We start from the raw sequence: 18,921 nt of genomic DNA, 5'->3' as shown, positions 1-18,921 counted from the left end.
GGAAGTAGAGGTAAAGGAAGTGAGAAGGATTAGTAAATATAAGAAATGTGAACTTACAAAGAGGCTAGAGTACGCCCCTGGAGATTCTTGATTAAGTGAATTAACTAGATTTTAGAAAGGTTATGAGGCAGTAATATGCAAGGAAGGTTTCAAAGTCTGGAGACAAGAAGTCAAGCAACACTTTGAGAAGTGGTTGGTCTTTATGGGAATGGAGAGAATTCCACTATTGAGAGATGTGAAAAATAATGAAGAGGGTTTCACAATGTGAAATTATGTTTCTCATTTAAATCTGAGAAACAAATGAGCAGAGGCTGGAGATAATTATGTCTAAAAGACAGTGGGGGTACAGGGAGCATAAAGGTAAGGGAGAAAGGGAACTGCAGGAATTAGTACTGAGAAGCAGGAGTTTAATGGAGGAAGGAGGAGATCCAGTCCCAGATACAGGCAAATAAGTATTTTCCATCTCCCAAGCATGGCAGTCAGCGCTGCAGGAAACAGGACAAGAGAAAAGGCCATCATACCTGCCAGTCTTCCTGAAATACAGAAATGACATCATGGCTGCTATATCGGAATAACCCAGGATAGATATCCTCTTGCTGAAGGAGCTGTTATGGAAAGAAAGAAAAGAAGGAATGGAGCTGATGTTATTTTACTGGGTGAAGCCTCAGGAAAAAGCATGTAACATGAGATACTCTATAATTGTTTCTTCAAGGAATACATTATTTCTGTTGGAAAGTTGTTGGGAGATGGTTATATTCTTGCAGATTTTTTCCCCTCTCACCATGTTTCTAAGTTGGTGATCAGTCCTCTGTCAATTCTCAACAGCACTCGATTTTTCAGAAAGCTTTCAGATGGGAGAAAGACTGATTGCTATTTTCTATGTGAATAGAACTTTCCACTTTTCCACCTTTTCATGGTTGTATCTTTTTCTCAGTGTCTCTGTGGTGATAACCATGAATGAGACCCTGCCAGGTCTTCATGGCAGGCACATGATTGACAGAAGGCCCAGGGCAGTGCATTTCAAATTCACCAAGTCCTTTGCACAGAAAGCTTCCTTCCCATAGGCTCCCAGCAAGGGTGTGAAAGCAAGCCTAGTTCTCTGAGGCTCTGTTTAACTTTAATGGGAAACTGATTATTAGACATAATCAGCCCCCATCAGCCATGCAAAAACTCTCTTAGAACTGTATTGATACCTAAAACTCCTTGCTCTTTCTTTTTCACAGGAGTCAGCTTTGCATAGTGGTCTGTGAGTTCTCACATGCTACCTTCATGCCTGCGCCACATTCCCTCAGAGGTGTCTTCCCTGATAAATTATCTTATATATCTAATCCCATCCTGGATGCATCTCAGTTGGTAAAAAGTAACATACCAGGCTTGATTCTTTGCCCTTAGATTTTTCCTTTCTCTCCCACAAGTAGTCAGTAACCATGTCCTAGTGTTTTATGTGTTACCTTTTTTTCTATATATATATGGAAACAGGTACTGTTGAGGGGCACGTACTATGTGCCAGGCCCTTTGCTAAATGCTTTACCTGTACTTCATTTAATTCACACAGTAACCCTGTCAAGTAGATATTATTTCCATTTTGCCGATGAAAATATATAAGCTTAGAGTAGTGTAAAAGCTTCCCTGGTGTTGTATGGCTAGTAATAGGTGGATCTGAGATTTGATTCTGGGACTATTTGACCACAAGGCTAATGATGATGGTAGTAATATAGCAGCTGACATTGATTCGCCTGTGTGTGGCATCTTGTTTCATTGACTGCATGAAACCTTTAAATGAATGGTATGAAGTAAGCTGTCTCGTACTTCAGGATTTGAAAGAAGAACAAACTAAACCCAAGCACAATGAATGAAGGAAACAATACGGATTAGAGTGGAAAAAAATAAAATGGAGAATGGAAAAAGAATACAGGAAATTAATGTAACCAAAAGTTGATTCTTCAAGGTAAAATCAACAAAATTGACGACCATTCAATAGACTGACTAAGAAAAAAGAGAGAAGATTAAAATTACTAAAATCAGAAATTAAAATGGAGTCTGAAGATGATGGGTCATATTTTAATCCTAGCACTTTGGGAGGTCACAATGGGAGGATTTGTTGAGGCCAGGTGTTTGGACCAGCATAGGTAACCTGGGGAGACCCAGTCTCTACAAAAAAACAAAACAAAACAAAACAAAAAAAACCAATTAGCTGGGCATATTGGCATGCATCTGTATTCCTAGTATCTTGGGAGGCTGAAGAAGGAGAATTGCTTGAGCCCAGGAGGTTGAGGCTGTGGTAAGCCATAATCACACCACTGTATTTCAGCCTGGGCTAGCCTACAGAGTGAGAGCCTGTCTCTCTCTCTCTTAAAGAAAGAAAGAAAGAAAATGAAGTGATTACTACCAATTCTAATAAAATGATTATGAAATTACTGGAAATAATTGTCTGCCAATAAATTGGATAACCTAGATGAAATAGACAAATTCCTAGAAAAACACAAAAATATGAATAGAACTATAATCAGTAATAAGATTGAATCAATAAAAACATTTGATGAAATTTAATGTTTTTTCACAGTAACAACATTCTAACTAAGAATGGAAGGAAATCACCTCAACATAAAGGCAATATGTGAGAAACCCAATGCTAACATCATACTCAATGGAGAAAGACTGAAAGCTTTCCCTGTATGAGCAGGAACGAGACAAGGATGCTGCTTTTGACATTTCTATTCAATGTAGTATTGAAAAATCTAGTCAGAAAAATTAGGCAATAATTTTAAAAAAGACATTCAAATTGGAAGAAGTAAAATTATTTCTGTTCGCAGATAACTTGAACTTATATGTAGAAAATCCTAAAGATGGAACAAACCTATTAGAATTAATAAATTAATTCAGTAATGTTGCACAATACAAAATCAACATTCAAACATCAGTCGTATTTCAATACACTAACGATGAACAATCTGAAGGGAAATTAAGAAAAAATTTTTAATTTGTATTAATATCAAAAAGAATAAAATATTTTAGGAAGAAGTTTAACCAAAGAGGTAAAATGATTATACCTGAAATCCATAAAATATTGCTTAATGATGACATCAGTAAAATGAAAGACATTTTGTTTTCATGAATTAGAAGACTCAATATTGTTAGGAGGACAATGCTACCCAAAGTGAGCTGCAGATTCAATACACTTCCTATCAGAATCTCAGTGACATTTTTGCAGAAAAAGAAAAATCTGTCCTAAAACTTATATTGAATCTCATGACTCTAAATAGACAAACAACTTTGAAGAGGAAGAATGAAGCTGGAGGACTCACTCTTCCTGATTTCAGCATTTACTACAAAGCCCCAGTAACCAATACAGTGTGGTACTGGCATAAAGGACATAGAAATTAATGAAATTGAACAGAGAGCCCAGAAAGAAATACTTGCATACATGACCAAATGATTTTCATCGAGTGTGCCAAGATCGTTCAAAGGGGAAGGGGCAGTATTCTCACCAAATGACATTGGGAAAGCTGGATATCCAAGGGCAAGAATGAGCGGAAACTTTACCTAACACCATATACAAAAATTAACCCACAATAGATCAACGATCTAAATGTAAGAGCAAAAACTATACAACTCCTAGAAGAAAAGATAGAAGAAAACCTTTATGATATTGGATTTCACAATGATTCCTTGGTTGTAACAACAAAAGAATAGGCAACAATATACCAAAAAAAGTTTCTCATTGTTATGGAAATGTTCCATAACTCAATTATGGCTTTGGTTGCACAATTATATGTATTTTTACAAATTCATAGAACCGTACACTACAAATGGTGAGTTTTGCTGTATGTAAATTACACATCAATTAACCAGACTTTAAAAAAAGTTTGTAGAGATTCCCAGTAAGCTGTTAATAATAATTAGCCCTTGGAGAATGGGAGTGGGAGTATAAGAACAAAAAGCATCTTTCATATTTTACACTTCTGCACAATCTGTATTACTTTTAGTAAGTACATACTACTTTTTGGCAATTTTTTAAAAGGTTTTAATAAGTATGACATACTCAATGCATGCAACACTGAGTAGCCCTAGTAGATTTACATGTACTAACACATAAAGGCATTCACAATCACTGTTAAGTAGAAAAAGACAATTTGTACAAAAATATACAATCACTGTTTTGGAAAAATACAATAAAATTATATGTACACATAAAAATAAAATAAAATAACATTCTGGCCAGGTAAAAAAAAAAAAAATAGGCAACAAATAAAATGGATAAATTGGACTTCATAAAAATCAAAACCTTTTGTATATCTAAGAACACTATCAAGAAAGTAAAAAGGCAACCCATGAAATGAGAAAAATATTTGCAAATTATATGTGTGATACATAATTAATTTCTAGAATACATGAAAAACCAGAAGTCAACAACAGCAAACATCCAAAAACCCAATTAAAAAATTAGCAAAGGATTAAAATAGAGTTTTCTCCAGAGAAGATATACAAATAACCAATAAGTCTACGCAAAGTTCCTCAGTGTCACAAATACTTAGAGATATGCAAATCAAAACCACAATGTAACACCACCTCACACACTTTAGGATGGCTTTGATAAACAACAACAATGACAGCAACACAAAACAAGTGTTTTCAAATAGATGGAAAAATTGGAGCTGTAATGCATTGCTGATAGGAATGGGAAATGTTATAGCCACTGTAAAAAGTGGTGTGGTTGTTTCTCAAAAATAAAACAATAAATTACCATTTGATCCAGCAATTCCACTTCTGGACATACTCCCTATGGAATTAAAAGAAATTTGAACAAATGTTTGCACATTGATGTTCAGAGAAGCATTACTCACAATAGCCAAAAAATGGAAACAACGGAAAGTCCATTGAAAGATAAGTAGGTAGGCAAATGAGGTATATCTATACATCAAAATGTTATTCAACCTTAACAAGGAATAAAATTCCAATACATCATGCAAAATGGATGAACCTTGAAGACATTATGCTAACTGAAATAAGCCAGACAAAGGATAAGTATTTTATAATTAAAAAGGTTAATTATTTTATATAATTATATATATATAAAATAAAAAAAGGATAATTATTTTATAATTCCATTTATAAAAGATAGAATAGCTAGTTACATAGAGACAAAGAGTAGAATGGTGGGTGCTAAGGCTTAGGGGGAGAAGGAGTGAGGGTTACTGTTTATTGGGTACAGAGGTTTAATACGGTAAAAGGAAAAAGTTCTGGAAATGGATAGTGTGATGGTTATACAACACTAAATTGCACACTTAGAAATAGTTAATGATAAGTCTTATAATATATATAAGTGTCCTGGTAGTCTTACACTCTATAAATACACACTTTCTGGCATTGCCCCTTTCCTGCCATGCAGAGCCCCAGAGGTGAATCTCCCTGTTTCTACAAGTGTGCATCACTCATTGTCGTCTGTGCTGTGTCCCACGTGCTGTGCCCACAGCCTCATACAGCTGGTGACTTCAGAGCCAGGACACAGCTCAAGAGTCTGCCCCAAGGCTCCCTCTCTTATTGCCCTGCAGCCTAGGCTTCATTTCAACTGGCAGCTCAATTTAGCCAAATTCAGGACAGGCCATCAGGGGTCTTTCTCCACACACGCTGGTCTGAACCCCGTGGAACCCACCCCAGTGGAGTCAGGCAGGGCCATTCACTGGAGAAGCCTGGAGCAGAGGAGGCAGCAATCTGAGCTGCTCCTTTCTCATCCAAGGAGCTTCCTCCTCTCATTTGGTGGAAAAATGTGAGCTTGTTTCAAAGCTTCAGATGTTCTTTGTAGCACATGGAGTAAGTAAAAGAAAACAAAGATGTGGCAGAAAGGGGCGTGTTGGAGACAGCGAGAAGCAACTTGATCTTGAGGACTCTCCTTCTTGTACCTCTATGAAGCCTCTTCCACCACATAGGGCTCAGGACTGACAAAGTCCCCTCCCTACCCTTCTCAGACTGGACACAAGGTCAACCATGAGAAAACAGAGAAACAAGGAGAAGAGAGTCTGTGTAGACAAATTGGGAGGGTTCAGGAGGATAATTTAGGATTTGCTTCTGCCCATGGGACACAGACTGGGAATAAAAACGTTTTCCTGACTCTTCTCTGAAAGCCAGATAGACTCCACCGAAAACCCTATTGCCAATGATGCAGGGATCCACTTACCAGAGACTATGATCATCTTGAATGTGGAACATTCCCTGCCAGTGGCTGAGTTATGAGCAGAGCAGCCATAGACCCCGTTATGCTTTGTAGTAATCTTGGGGATAAAGAGCTCTTGTCCTGATTGCAGAAACTTCCCATTAATCGTCCAAGAATACTCTGCCGGTGGGTTAGAGTTCGCGAAGCAGGACAAGTAGAGGTTATCTCCTGAACGGTAATCGGTGAATGAAGGGAAAATGCTGGGGAAGTCTGGACCATCTGGAGTAAAGAGAATAAAGCCACAGGTGATGTCGTCCAAAGGAAGGGGATGCGCCTGGTCTCTCAAAGGGACATAGTGTCCCTCTGAGCCAAGACACACCCTCAAGGCCCAGCCAAACCTCTTCTGTCTTCACTGAGCCGAGGCGTGAGGTATTCACGTGTTTCTCCCATCACAGGCTGTAGACCCCAAGTCTCCCATGACAAGAGTAGCCCCTCCCTTTATGTTCTTGCTTAAGGCTGTACCTAGCCAAGTTTTCCCAGGGCAGGGAGTCATGGCCAGCCCTAGTGTCCAGAAATAAGTGTCTGTACTTGGACCTGAGAGAGACTGAGATGCCTGGCTTCTTGTCATTTGGATTTTTGCTGGTGGCCTGGTCCACAGAGGAACCAAAGATAAAAAGGACATTCAGGGTGACTGGGTCACTGCAGATGCTACCAACTTGATCCCGTAGTTCACATTCATAGGGTCCTGTGTCATTTCTTGTGACATTGGCTAGAATGAGGATCCTGTTTTAACCAGGTTGCTTTAGCATGGGACTGACTGGGAGGCTCTGACCATTTACCCTCCACATGTAGATGTAGCCCTGAGTCTTAGGTACACAGGTTAAGGATACATCATTCTTATTTTCCATGGGGTTGAAGTTGTTGCTGGTGATGTAGGGCTTGGACAGCTCAGCTGGGTGGATAACAGAAGATTGTCCTGTGTGGCACCTTTGTTTCCTCCACAGGCATCCTTCAATCAGAGTTGGCATCTCCCACCTCTCAGCCCACCCGAGTCCTTGAAAGCCAATAGCTGGTGCGTGGGTCACAAGACAGATGCATGATGATCTAAGGGCTCAAAGACTATGAGGCCACCTGCTCTGTCTTAGGTAAGCACAGACTTTCTCAAGTGTGAATTTACCGGCAGTGTTGGGTCATGGATGGACACGTCAGTGGGAGTCACAGGCCCTGGTACACCTCCCAGTCCCTCTCTAATCAGCTGACTGGCTGGCTCATCTTGGGTTCCTTACCTGGAATGTGCTGGGCCTCTTCTAAATTCCATCCTACTTTGCCCCCCCTAGATGTGATTTCTCTGCAGCTTCCATTTCCAAGGACCTTGTAGAGATGAGTAGTAATGGGACTTCCCATTGTCCTGAAACCCTAAGATACTGAACAGCCTGGCCTGGGACTGGATGTTTCAGCAGAAATAAGACAGGGGAGACCAGGGTCAAGCCTGGAGGTCAGTTCAATCCTCAGGCAGTGGAGGTACAAGGTGGGGCAGTTTTTTGCAGGTGTTTCATGATGACTTACTTGAGCCAGTGACCTCCAAAGATAGAGCAGAGTACAAGGAATGATGTAGAAAGAGTGAAGGGGACAGGCAAAAGCTGGTGGTTTTGGAGCAGAAACATATTCCCTGTCCTGGGTTTTTTATTTCCTTCTCCTTCTGCAGACAGCAGGTGGCTCTTCCTTGATAGCCAGATAGACTTCACTGGAAAACATATGGCCAGTGCTCCATGGATTCACTTACCAGGAACTATGAGCCTCTTAATTATGAGATTTGTTCCACCAGTAGCTGAGTTATGGTTGAAACAGACATAGACCATTCTATATGTTTTAGTGATTTGAGGGATAAAGAACACTTGTGCTGATTGCTGGAACTTCCCATCAGTCAGCCAAGAATGCTCTGCCATTGGGTGAGAGTCTCTGAAACAGGAGAGCTTGGGGACTTCCCCTGGATGGTAATAGGTGTATGAAGAAGAAATGGTGGGGTTATCTAGGTCATCTGGAGCAGAGAATAAAGTCACAGGTGATGTTGTCAGAGGGAAGGGAAAATCCTGGTCTGTGGAAGGGCTACAGTGACCCTTTGAGCTAAGTCACAACACTGAAATCCCAGCCAAATCCCTGCTTTGTTCACTGATCTGGAGCTTGAGACATTCACCTCTTTCTCCCATCATAACCTGTGGACCCTGTGAGTCTCCCATGGCAAGAGCAGCCTCTTCTCTCCCATTGTTGATCAAGCCTAAGCCTACTCTTCATCATCATGGCCAGCTTTGATGTCCAGGTTTAAAGGTCTCTGTTCTTGGACCTGAGAGGGACTGAGAGGCCTGGCCTCTGGCCATGTGTATTTGGGATGGCAGCCTGGCTCACAGAGGAACAGAAGATACTCACAGAGGAGATTCAGGGTGACTGGGTCACTGCGGCTGGAACTCACTGGGTTCTTCATTTCACATTCATAGGGTCCTGCAGTATTTTTTCTGACACCATATAGAGTGAGGGTCCTGTTGTTCTCGGACAGCTGCAACTTGCGACTGATAGGGAGGCTCTGACCATTTATCCACCACAGGTAGCTTACGTCCTGAGTGTCAGGATCACAGGATAAGATCACAGTCTCCACGGCCTCCCTGGGGTTGAAGTTGCTGCTGGAGATGGAGGGCTTGGGAGTCTCCACTGTGCAGATAACAGAGAGAAGATTGCCCTGTGTGGCACCCTTGATTCCTCCAAAGGCATTTTTCAATCAGAGATGGTCTACCACCTCTCAGCCCACTCAAGTCCTAAAAAGCCCATGGCAGATGTGTGTGTTACAAGACAGATGCATAGCAATCTGAGGGCTCAGAGAATGTGAGGCTGCCTTCTGTATGTGGAAGAAGCACAGGCTTTCTCAAGTGTGAATTGAGCAGCAGCACTGGGTCACGGAAAAACATGGGACCAGCAGTCACAGCCCCTGGTGCCTCTCTGAGTCCCCTCCTCTCCAACTGCCTGCCTGGCCCACCTTGCGGTCCTCACCTGGAGCATGCATTGCTGGAATCTTCTTAGTTTCAGTCTTACTTTGCCCCCAAGGTATTTTTTCTCTGCAGCTTCCCTTTCCAAGTACATCTTAGAGATGGATGATGGAACTTCCCATTGTCCTTAAACCATTTGGGTACTGGGAAACCTGGCCTGGGACTGGGTACATCAGCAGAGATAACACAGGGGAGACCAGAGTCAAGCCTGGAGGTCAGTTCAGACATCAGGCAGTGGAGCCACAAGGTGGGGCAGTTTTCCCAGCTGTCTCATAGTAAGTGACTTGAGCCAGTGACCTCTAAAGTTAGAGCAGAGTCCAAGGAATGACTACAAAGAGTGAAGGGGACAGGCAAGAGCTGATAGCTTTGGACCAAGACCATGTTCCCTGTTTTGCATCCATGATGTTGCCTTCCCCCTGTAGAGGGCAGGTGAGGACCATGTGTATCTTTCTAGAAATATATGTGGATGTTTGCAAATGCAGAAATGACTGGTGGAAAGGGCGAACATGAAGTGATGACAGAAGTCTGGCCCTCATGGACCATATGTGTTTGGTGGCTATTAGAGCAATATGTGGGAAGAAGTCTTGCAGATACTTTCTCTAATTAGACATTCTACTCTCTGATTCTATGAGTTTGACTACTCTATGTACCTCATCTCAGTGGATTCCAGAGTGAATCATAGAGTAGAATAGTAGTTTCCAGGAGCTGTGGTCGGGGGAATAAGGCATTGTTCCATGGCTGTGCTGTTTCAGTTATGCAGGATGAGGAGGTTCAAGAGATCTTCTGTACAGCTTCATGCCTATAGTTCATACAGATAAAGTGTTCCTTATGCAGAAAACTTAAAACCAAGGTTTTTGGATTCTAACTTTTTAATTTATTTTGGAATAGTTACGGTAGATGTACTGGGTTAGCATCCCAAATCTGAAAAATTTAAAATCCAAAATGCTCCAGTGAGCACTTTTTTAGCATCACATCAGTGGTCACAAGTGTTGGATTCTGGAGCATTTCAGATTTTGGATTTCTGGATTTGGGATCCTCAATTTGTAATACTCTAATTTTCCCATAAAAAGTTGTCGGGAGTTTAGACCTCATGTTATGTTCTAACTCTAGTAACAAAACAAAAAAAGATTTGAAGGAGACATTAAAATGTTGTCATGAGTGGAAATTTTTACTGATGGTCCAAACATCTAAGATCAATTGCTATTAGTAGTATTTCTCTTCATACCAAATTAAGGCTTAGGTGTGGGATGAATTCCAGCAGGATCACATTATGCTCAAAGAAAGATGCCAAAGGTGATTTGAAATTAGCAAGTCCTTAAGTGGAGAGAGTGCTGTTAAAAGGACAGAACTGGTCAGTGTGTCAATTACATAAAGGGAGGAATGATGCCGAATTAAAAGAAGTGATATGTGTTATGTTAGTAAATATAGTAAGAACTCCCTGTTTCTAATTTCTGTGCAGAGTTAGGAAAAAATGGGGAGGAGCTCAAAACAGGTATGTGAAATGCTTTCTTCATTTTCTCTTAACCTCAGGAAATACAACTAGAGTTTCAGTTTGTGTGAATTAGGAAGAGTCTAAGTGAGACGCCAATGGCTCATGTGTCCCCCACATGAAGAACCCCAACTTATGAAAATGGCATCATCAGGAGGAAACAATTGTATGTGGCACAGGCTGTAAAACCATCCGATAGCACCCCCTGGCCACCTCCAACAGGCCCCCGAAACCACCGGTATTCCCATTATGTGTAAGTTACAGCCTTGGAGGTTGTACCACAACTACAAAATTTAAAAATTGCTCTTGTCAATACAAAATGTTAAATATGAATTTGGATATATTGTTCCATTTTCTTCCCCCACTCTTTTTGAACTTTGCTTTTTCAGTTTTGGAAGTTTCTATTGACACATCTTCAAGTTAGGGATTCTTTTCTCAGCTGTGTGCATTCTACCAGTAGGCATCAAAAACATTTTTCATTTCTCTAACAGCAGGTTTTTCTTTCTTTCTTTTTTTTTTTCTGAGAAGGAGTCTCGCTCTGTTGCCCAGTCTGGAGTGCAGTGGCAAGATCTTGGCTCACTGCAAGCTCCGCCTCCCAGGTTCATGCCATTCTCCTGCCTCAGCCTCCTCAGTAGCTAGGACTACAGGCACCCGCCATCAAGCCCGGCTAATTTGTTTGTATTTTTAGTAGAGATTGCGTTTCACTGTGTTTGGCAGGATGGTCTCGATCTCCTGACCTCGTGATCTGCCCGCCTCGGCTTCCCAAAGTGCTGGGATTACAGGTGTTAGCCACTGTGCCAGCCATTTCTGAGGGATTTTAACGAGTTGTTGACTTTTGAGTTTGTTCCACTGTTTACTTACTGTTAGAACCGACTGACAAATTTCAAGCCTGTTATATGGCTGACAGGAATCCAGAAGTCTCTAGGAAGTGACTAGAGAATGTGAGCTCCATAGTAGGTTGAGGATGGAGTCGCGAGTGAAATGGATGAAATCAGCCCATGGGCTTTGAAGACTGCAGGCTTGTCCAGCCTCTGACACCCTGGTGTGTCAGTGCAATGATTGCAACAGTGACAGCAAACTGGCATGGCTGACTCCATCTGGCATCTTGTCTCAGGCTGGCTGTCCTCACTCATTCCTGGACATTGGTCAGGCTAACCATGGGTAGAATGTAGTTTATGGATTAACTTTGAAGCAAGAATGATAATAGTTCCTCCATAACACTAATACCCGTATTTTGCCCAGGGATTGACTTTGTAAAACTGGTGAAAGACCATGAGAGTAAGATTATAGGAGGAAACTGAATTCTGCTAAAATGTAGGCACAGTTTCTAAAATCCCTTACTTCTCAAATGTCATTTGGCCAGAGTTGACAAAATTTGTAACTAATTGCTCCTATAGATAACATCACTATTATAGAACCTGAGATTGGTCTTTGGAGATGTTTCTCATTCTTTGCATTCTGGCAACCAACTGACCTCATCCATACCCATGACTAATGGCTCAGCCAGTCACGTGGTTCCAAACTAGAGGTGGATTCAAGCACAAACAGATCATTTCCCTCAGCCCTCATGATTCCATCCCCAAACATTCAGCAGTACGCATTTTTTAGTCCTGTGCCCCTGAAACTATCCTTGAAAATCTCTAACCCATGATCCACTAGGGAGTCTGATTTAAGTGATAATAAACCTCCATCCTCCTGTTTGGCAGACTTGGAGTCATTAAAATCTTTCTTTACTGCAAATCACCATCGGGATAAATTGGTTTTGTTTGTGCAGGAGGCCAGAAGAACTTGTCTGGGAATTATGAAAGTGGATGGAGGAGCTGCCTATTCCTGTCCCATGGTCTTGTCCACAGAACAGCCTCACAAAGGGACAGAGCCCTGGATGGGGATACAGTGGAAGCTCATTCTCTTAGTGACCTGGGGACATTGGCTCGAGATAAAGCCTGGCAGGAGTGGAAACTCCAGGTGATTTTTGTGCCTTTCCTACTTCCTGGGAGGTGGGCCAGGCCACAGCGTGAGCAGGAAGGGAACAGAACAATTAGCCTAGTTAGAGGGAGTGTCTGTGGAAGTCCTAGGGGTGGAGGAAGAAGCTGTGCAGGACGGGGCTTGCCAGTTAAAATGAAGTGGGGGGAAGATGAGGGACTGAGAGAAGCAGAGAGAGGCAGAGACAGCATGGCAGTGAAGAGTGGGGCCTACAGTGACTTCAGAGTCCCCAGGGACCTGGTGTCCCCAGTTCCACAGGCCAGGATCAGGGAGTCCTGAAAACCCTCCAGTGGCCAAAGGGCTTCAGAGTTACATGAGGTGGGTTGGCTTTAGAGGCAAGAGGTAGTGGGGGTTGAAACATGGGTGTCAGCCTCTGAAGGACAAGGGACAGGTGTGGCTAGACTTCTTAGGATTCTGCATCCAAGATCCAGTCTCTAAAGAGGTTTGGGATCAGTCATTTCTTCATTCAATTCCTTCATTTGTTATGTGAGAGCTCCTAAGTGTGTGTCTCTCACTGGGTCTGTGCTGGTGCAGGGTGTGAGTGGGGAAAGAAAACAAGGTCCTCTCTTTTATCCTGTCATGCCAGTGACATGGACACTTTGGGAAACACAGGATTTCAGGTTCAGTGATAGGGGTTAAGATCTGAGGGGGTGGCCTAGACATTTTTTGCACTGGCTCAGACAGTTGAGGCAGGTGATTTAGTTCTGGAGTACAGACTAATCAACTGACCATTTGCTCTCACTCCTCTGATATTTGGATGCCTAAGAAGAGAGGATTTGAGCCAATGAATGGGTATGGGGTCCTTGGAACCCAATAAGCCCTCACTTCTGGTGGAGGGGAGGATGGGCCTGTGGCTGCAGACAGACGTCATGTGACCCTGATCTGCCTTTTGTGTTTGTGTGACTCTGGTTCAGAGACTCCCTTCCTGTCAGTCTTTCCAGTTTTCTCTCAGTCAAATAAGATAAATGGCCAATGGACTGTGGCTTTTCATGCTATCTGTGAATAAACTGTAAATTATTCACAGTCACCTGACCTAATGCTTGGCGCAGTGGAGGTGTTCACACAAATAGCAATTATTATTCACTTCCATGAGAAAACACCTTTAGGTCAGATCCCTGTGGACAAGCTGCTGCCAGGTACATTTTCTCTCTTCTGTTTCTGCTTCTGGGGACATTAGACTCGCAAAGCAGTTTGCTGATGCCCTACAAAGCTTGTCTTTCTGTCCTCTCCACTCTGAGTCTCAGGTGAAGAAAGCTCTGTCCTTGCCCAGATGAGGCTCTGAGGGCTGAGCCCTGGCTGGTGAGCAGCTCCAGGAGACACAGTCCTCAGACAGCTGGTAAATCCTTGGTCCCAGTAAGCCCTGCCACAACCCAACCTTGGTACAGCCTCCTCAGCTTTATCTGGAGTAAGGATTTCGGGACAGGGGTCTGGGGTTGAGGCCTCTAGGGCTGAGCTTCTCTGAGAATATCTCAAGGGGCCTCTTAGGCAAAGCCCTATTCAGTTCTCCAGGGTCTTTCTCAGGATCAAGTTTATGAAGAGGACATGAGATGCTTGGCTGAGATTCATCTCTTGCTGAGCACCCTCCCTTCAGACTGTCCTTCCTGTGTAGCAAGTGTCTGCAGGGTCTGGAGGCAGGAAAGGAATTCTGATCTGTTGTAGTTTGTCTCCTCTGTGTGTGTCCTGCACTAAATGCCAAAACACCAACATGCGACATAAGGCAGAGAGGGACACAGGCACCGTCTAGGCCTGACAATCCTGTTTGTGTAAAGTAGAACTGGTCCCCAACCCCCAACACCCAGGGATCATGTGGAGTCACTCACGGTATAAGGTGAAATGTCCAGTTACTCCTTTAGTCCTATCACCTAGCTTTATGATTTGTATGGTGTAGGATCCTGTGTCCTTCCGGGTGACATTCTGGATCAGCAGGGATGCATTGGAATATACTGTTTCTCGTCCACTGTATGCAGGCCCAAATATAATTGTTTCAACGTCTATTACATATGATGTAATGTAATGGTGGAAGTCCGTTACTTGGCCTTTGTACCAGATGTAGCCAATAAGATTCTGGGGCAAGTTGTGGACAAGTAGCAGAACATCCTTCCCCTCAGATACTTTGGTTGGCTGTGCTTCAATCGTGACTTGGGCAGTGGTGGGCGTATTCCAGAAGATTAAAAGTGATGCTAGGAGTTGGAGAGAGCATCAGTCAATATTGCGACGTATGTATGGGGGTGAAAAATAGGGTCCTGGGTCCTGAGAAGATCCCTTCAATCATCAGTCTTGAAGATACACACACACACATACAAACACATACACACCCCAGTAGGACACACACACATACACACCCCAGTAGGACAGTAGGACACACACACATACACATACACACACATACACACACATACATAGGGGTGTATGTATGTGTTTCCTACTGTCCTACTGGGTCAAGGTCAGCAGCATGACCCCCATTCCTTCAACCCTTCTGACCTTGTCATTTTTCTGTTTGGAATCCTCTTCCCCAGGGATCTTCACACCTCCCTCCACACTACCCTCAGGTCCTGCTCACATCAGGGCATCCTTAGACTTCTTTCCTGACACTTCCTTCAGAGACCCTGGGTCTTCCCTTTCTGACCTTTCCATGCTCTGCTCCCTCCGGAGCTCTTGTCAACACCTGACCTCACATTCTAGATCTCTTTGCATGTCTGTCTTCCTCCCCATGACAGCGTGAGCTCCCTGAGGACAGGGACTTTTATGATCTTGGTTGCACCCCAGTGCCTGGGACAGCCTGCAGACTCCTGTAGATGTAAAAGTTCCCAGGTCCCTCCATGCCTGGGGTGTTTTTTTTCTTTCTCCAATTGTTGAGGTTTTTGGCTGAGGACAGTGTTTCGTGCAATGCTTATATTTTCATTTGAAATGTCATCTGATAATCGTTATTATCATTTTTCAAAATGTGGTGTCAAGTGTTGATTAACCAGGAAAACAGAACACTTGAGATTTTCCTACCTCTTACCAATTCCAGTTCAATGTGATTTTCCTGTTTTGACCCCTGTCCCTCTCCGGTGTATTTTCCCCTATCCAGGCTCCAACAGAGCCTTCTTTTCTGTGTTTGTTTTTTCTTTTCCTTTTTTTTTTTTTTTTTTTTTTTTTGAGACAGTCTCGTACTGTCGCCTCGTCTGTCGTGAAGTGTCGTGATTTTGGCTCACTACAACCTCTGCCTCCCGGGTTCATGGAAATCTCCTGCCTCAGCCTCCCGAGTAGCTAGGATTACAGGAGCACACCACCACACCTGGTTAATTTTTTGTATTTTTAGTAGAGACGGGGCTTCATTGTGTTGAGCCGACTGGTCTTGAACTCCTGACCTCATGATCCACCCACCTCAGCCTCCCAAGGTGCTTTCTTCTTTTATTTCTTAGAACCCCATCCTCTCCAGGAAAACCCATCCAATCATTCTGTTTCCTCCTCCTGTCCTCTCCCAGGAAGTTCTCTCCTCACCTGTGACCAGGAGATCCTTCCAGGTGATGTGTAGTGTGCAGGGAGGGGCTGAGAGGGACCCCATCGTCTGTCCTGCCTTCATGTTCTCCTCTGTGGAGATGAGCCTGGAATCCAGAATCTTTCCTAGCATAGCTGTCAGCTGTGCTGTCCTTTCTCCTTCTATGCTGAGCCTCTTCCTGGTGCAGGAGCACTTCTCAGGCTCATGGGTGGAGTCTGAGCCCAGGACACCTCTCTGTCCCCTCCCCTCTCAGTCCTGCCTCCTTGTCCCTCCTTCTCTTTTTCCTTTTGTCTGTGTGTCAAGTCCCTGGGAAGTGTAGAGGCCTCTTCTTTTCAGCAGTGATTCTGTCACCAAACCTCAATGCACACTATGTCCAGAAACACAAACACACACACAAAAGAGACACAGACACACACAGTCACACACATACCCTGTAGGTTGGGCAAGCACAGTCCTGGGTCTCAGCCTCCTGCTGTCCCAATGGCTCTGGTTTGAGGTGCACATTCATACCCTTTGCCCTCTTTCATCCCCATCTGGCTCTCCCCTTCAGTGCAGTAGGCTGGAGCTGCCCCCATTCCCTATCACATGGACACCACATTGTGCTGTGGGTGAGCTGTGTGTTGTCTGGTGACAGGGACCCTTCCTTTCACTAATTGTGTCTAGCTTGGCTGCAGTTTCCAAGGATGGACATTCAGGACCTGGGTGTCCCAGAGGAAACTGTCCTTCCTGGAGGAGTGCAGGGTGAATCTCACATGCCTCTTGGGAGGAGAGGCCTGTGCTGGTTGCTCAGTGGGGGCTGTGAGTCCCATGGTCAAAAGGACAGTTTTCAGTCTCCCTATTGCTCCCTGGGGTTTAGTGACTGAGCTGGGGCTCAGGGTTTCTCATTTCTTCCTGACCATTGTTGGTGTCCAGCAGGGCAGGAGGATCAATGCCAGGGGAGCAGTGACAGGTCATTTTCATTTTCTCATTCCCAGAGACCAGAACCCAAGATTCTGACTCCAGGGCACGGCATCACACCCTGCTGGTTTCTATGGACGTCATGAGTGCTCATAGTGTCATGTTGCCTTGGCATTCATTTTTTAAGGTGTACGTTTATTTGCCTCACATCAGAGGCAGGCCTGGGTCACCATGGCAGTTTTCAATACTGTATCTGCTTCAAGTGGGTCCAGTTGGTGGCCAGAGATAAAATCTTAGAGGGATCTCTCCTGCTTGGTGTGCTGGACTCCCCTCTCTCCAGCTGCTTTCTTTAAACTGATAATTCTGACATTTGCCCTCACATTTAAAGTGACCACTTGTCAGTCACAGCATGATCTCCTGGTCCCAGTGTTTGCTGCTTGCTTCAAACACATCCATTAAAGCTCCCTGCTGGAAAGCTGTCAGATAACACGTGGACTTACTAAAGCCATTGGCTTACCGGTCTCGTCTCTCCTCCCTGCCTGGGCTTGCTGACCTCTGTATCTGTGGTCTCCAGGTGTGCTGAGTGCGCCCCAGTGTCTGTAAGTAGTAAAATCACTTACACTTTCAGGTTGTGGTTGTATCACTGTAGCCTCACATGCCATCCAGGGCCTGACATCGAGGCTGCCCTATGGGACCTGTGCTGGTTGAGTCCCTGCTGGAGCTCTTGTTTTGGGACCTCTGGTTCTTCTGTGGACAGGAGCTTCCAGCTAACTTGATTGAAAGAGTGATATGTTTCATTGAAAACACTGGTTCAGATGATATATTCATGGGCTTCAGCTGCTTTAACAAACACCTTTGCCTGGGTGAATTAAATAGTGGGAATCAATTTTTCACAGTTCTGTGAATAATGTGCTATATTAACCACTTTAAAATGTGCAATCAGGTGGAATTAACCACATACACAGTGTTCAGTTACCATCACCACTATTTTTCTGAGAAAATTTTTATCATTTTTAACTGAAACTTTGTATCTTTGAAACAATAATAACTCTCTGTATTTTCCACCCTAGACCTTGATCATCTCTACTCTATCTCTATGAATTTGCCTATTCTTGATGTTTCATATAAATGGAATTATAGATATATGTTATTTTGTTTCTGACACATGTCGCTTAGCATAATGTTTCCAAAGTCCCTGCATGTTCCAGCGGATGTCAGAGCTTCATTCTTCTTTATGGCAGATTAACATTCCATTGTATGTATCACCACATTTGTTTATTCATGTGTTGATGAACACTTGGATTGTTTTCATATTTTATCTTTTGTGAGTAATGCTGCGATCAACATTCCAGGTAAGTACCTGTTTGAGTCCCTGGATTCAATTCTTTGGGTATATACCTAGGAATGGATGCTGTTTCATATGAGAATTCTATGAGTAGCTTCTTGAGGAACAGCACTACTGTTTCTCCTAGTGGCTGTACCTTTTTATAATCTCACCAGCAGTGCATGAGGATTCCAAATTCTACATAAGGCTTTCACTTGTTATTTAACATGTGAAAAGAATGGTAGCCATATTTGTAGGTGTAGTGTGGTATCTCATTGTGGCTTTGACTTTGTATTTTCCTAATGACTAATGATGTTGAGTATCTTTTCAGGCCCCTCTTGATGATTTGCATATCTTGTTTGAAGAAAAGTCTATTTGAGTCCTTTGGCCCATTTATATAAATTGGGTGGTTTGTCTTTTTGTTATCGAGTTATAGGAGTTCTTTATATATTCTGGGCATGAAACCATTGTCTATGTGATTTGCAACTATTATGTCTCATTCTGTGTTTGGTCTTTTTATTTTCTTGATAATATCCTTTGATGCACAAAAGTCTTGCA

General features: G+C 43.2%; 1 pseudogene across 1 annotated transcript; it reads right to left on the bottom strand.

Moving 5' to 3' along the window:
* Window positions 1-2,083: 2,083 nt before the first annotated feature.
* On the bottom strand, window positions 2,084-16,280 carry LOC104671930 (annotated as a pseudogene). Its single transcript, XR_004051994.1, has 6 exons — window positions 16,145-16,280; window positions 14,479-14,838; window positions 8,576-8,854; window positions 6,816-7,103; window positions 6,176-6,430; window positions 2,084-2,151 (listed from the first exon to the last, which is right to left on the bottom strand). The product of XR_004051994.1 is annotated as a putative pregnancy-specific beta-1-glycoprotein 7 (transcript).
* Window positions 16,281-18,921: the final 2,641 nt, after the last annotated feature.

The sequence above is a fragment of the Rhinopithecus roxellana genome, chromosome 12 (assembly GCF_007565055.1).
Source record: "Rhinopithecus roxellana isolate Shanxi Qingling chromosome 12, ASM756505v1, whole genome shotgun sequence".
In the NCBI taxonomy this organism is placed as follows: domain Eukaryota; kingdom Metazoa; phylum Chordata; class Mammalia; order Primates; family Cercopithecidae; genus Rhinopithecus; species Rhinopithecus roxellana.
This window is presented reverse-complemented; position numbering and strand designations above follow the sequence as displayed.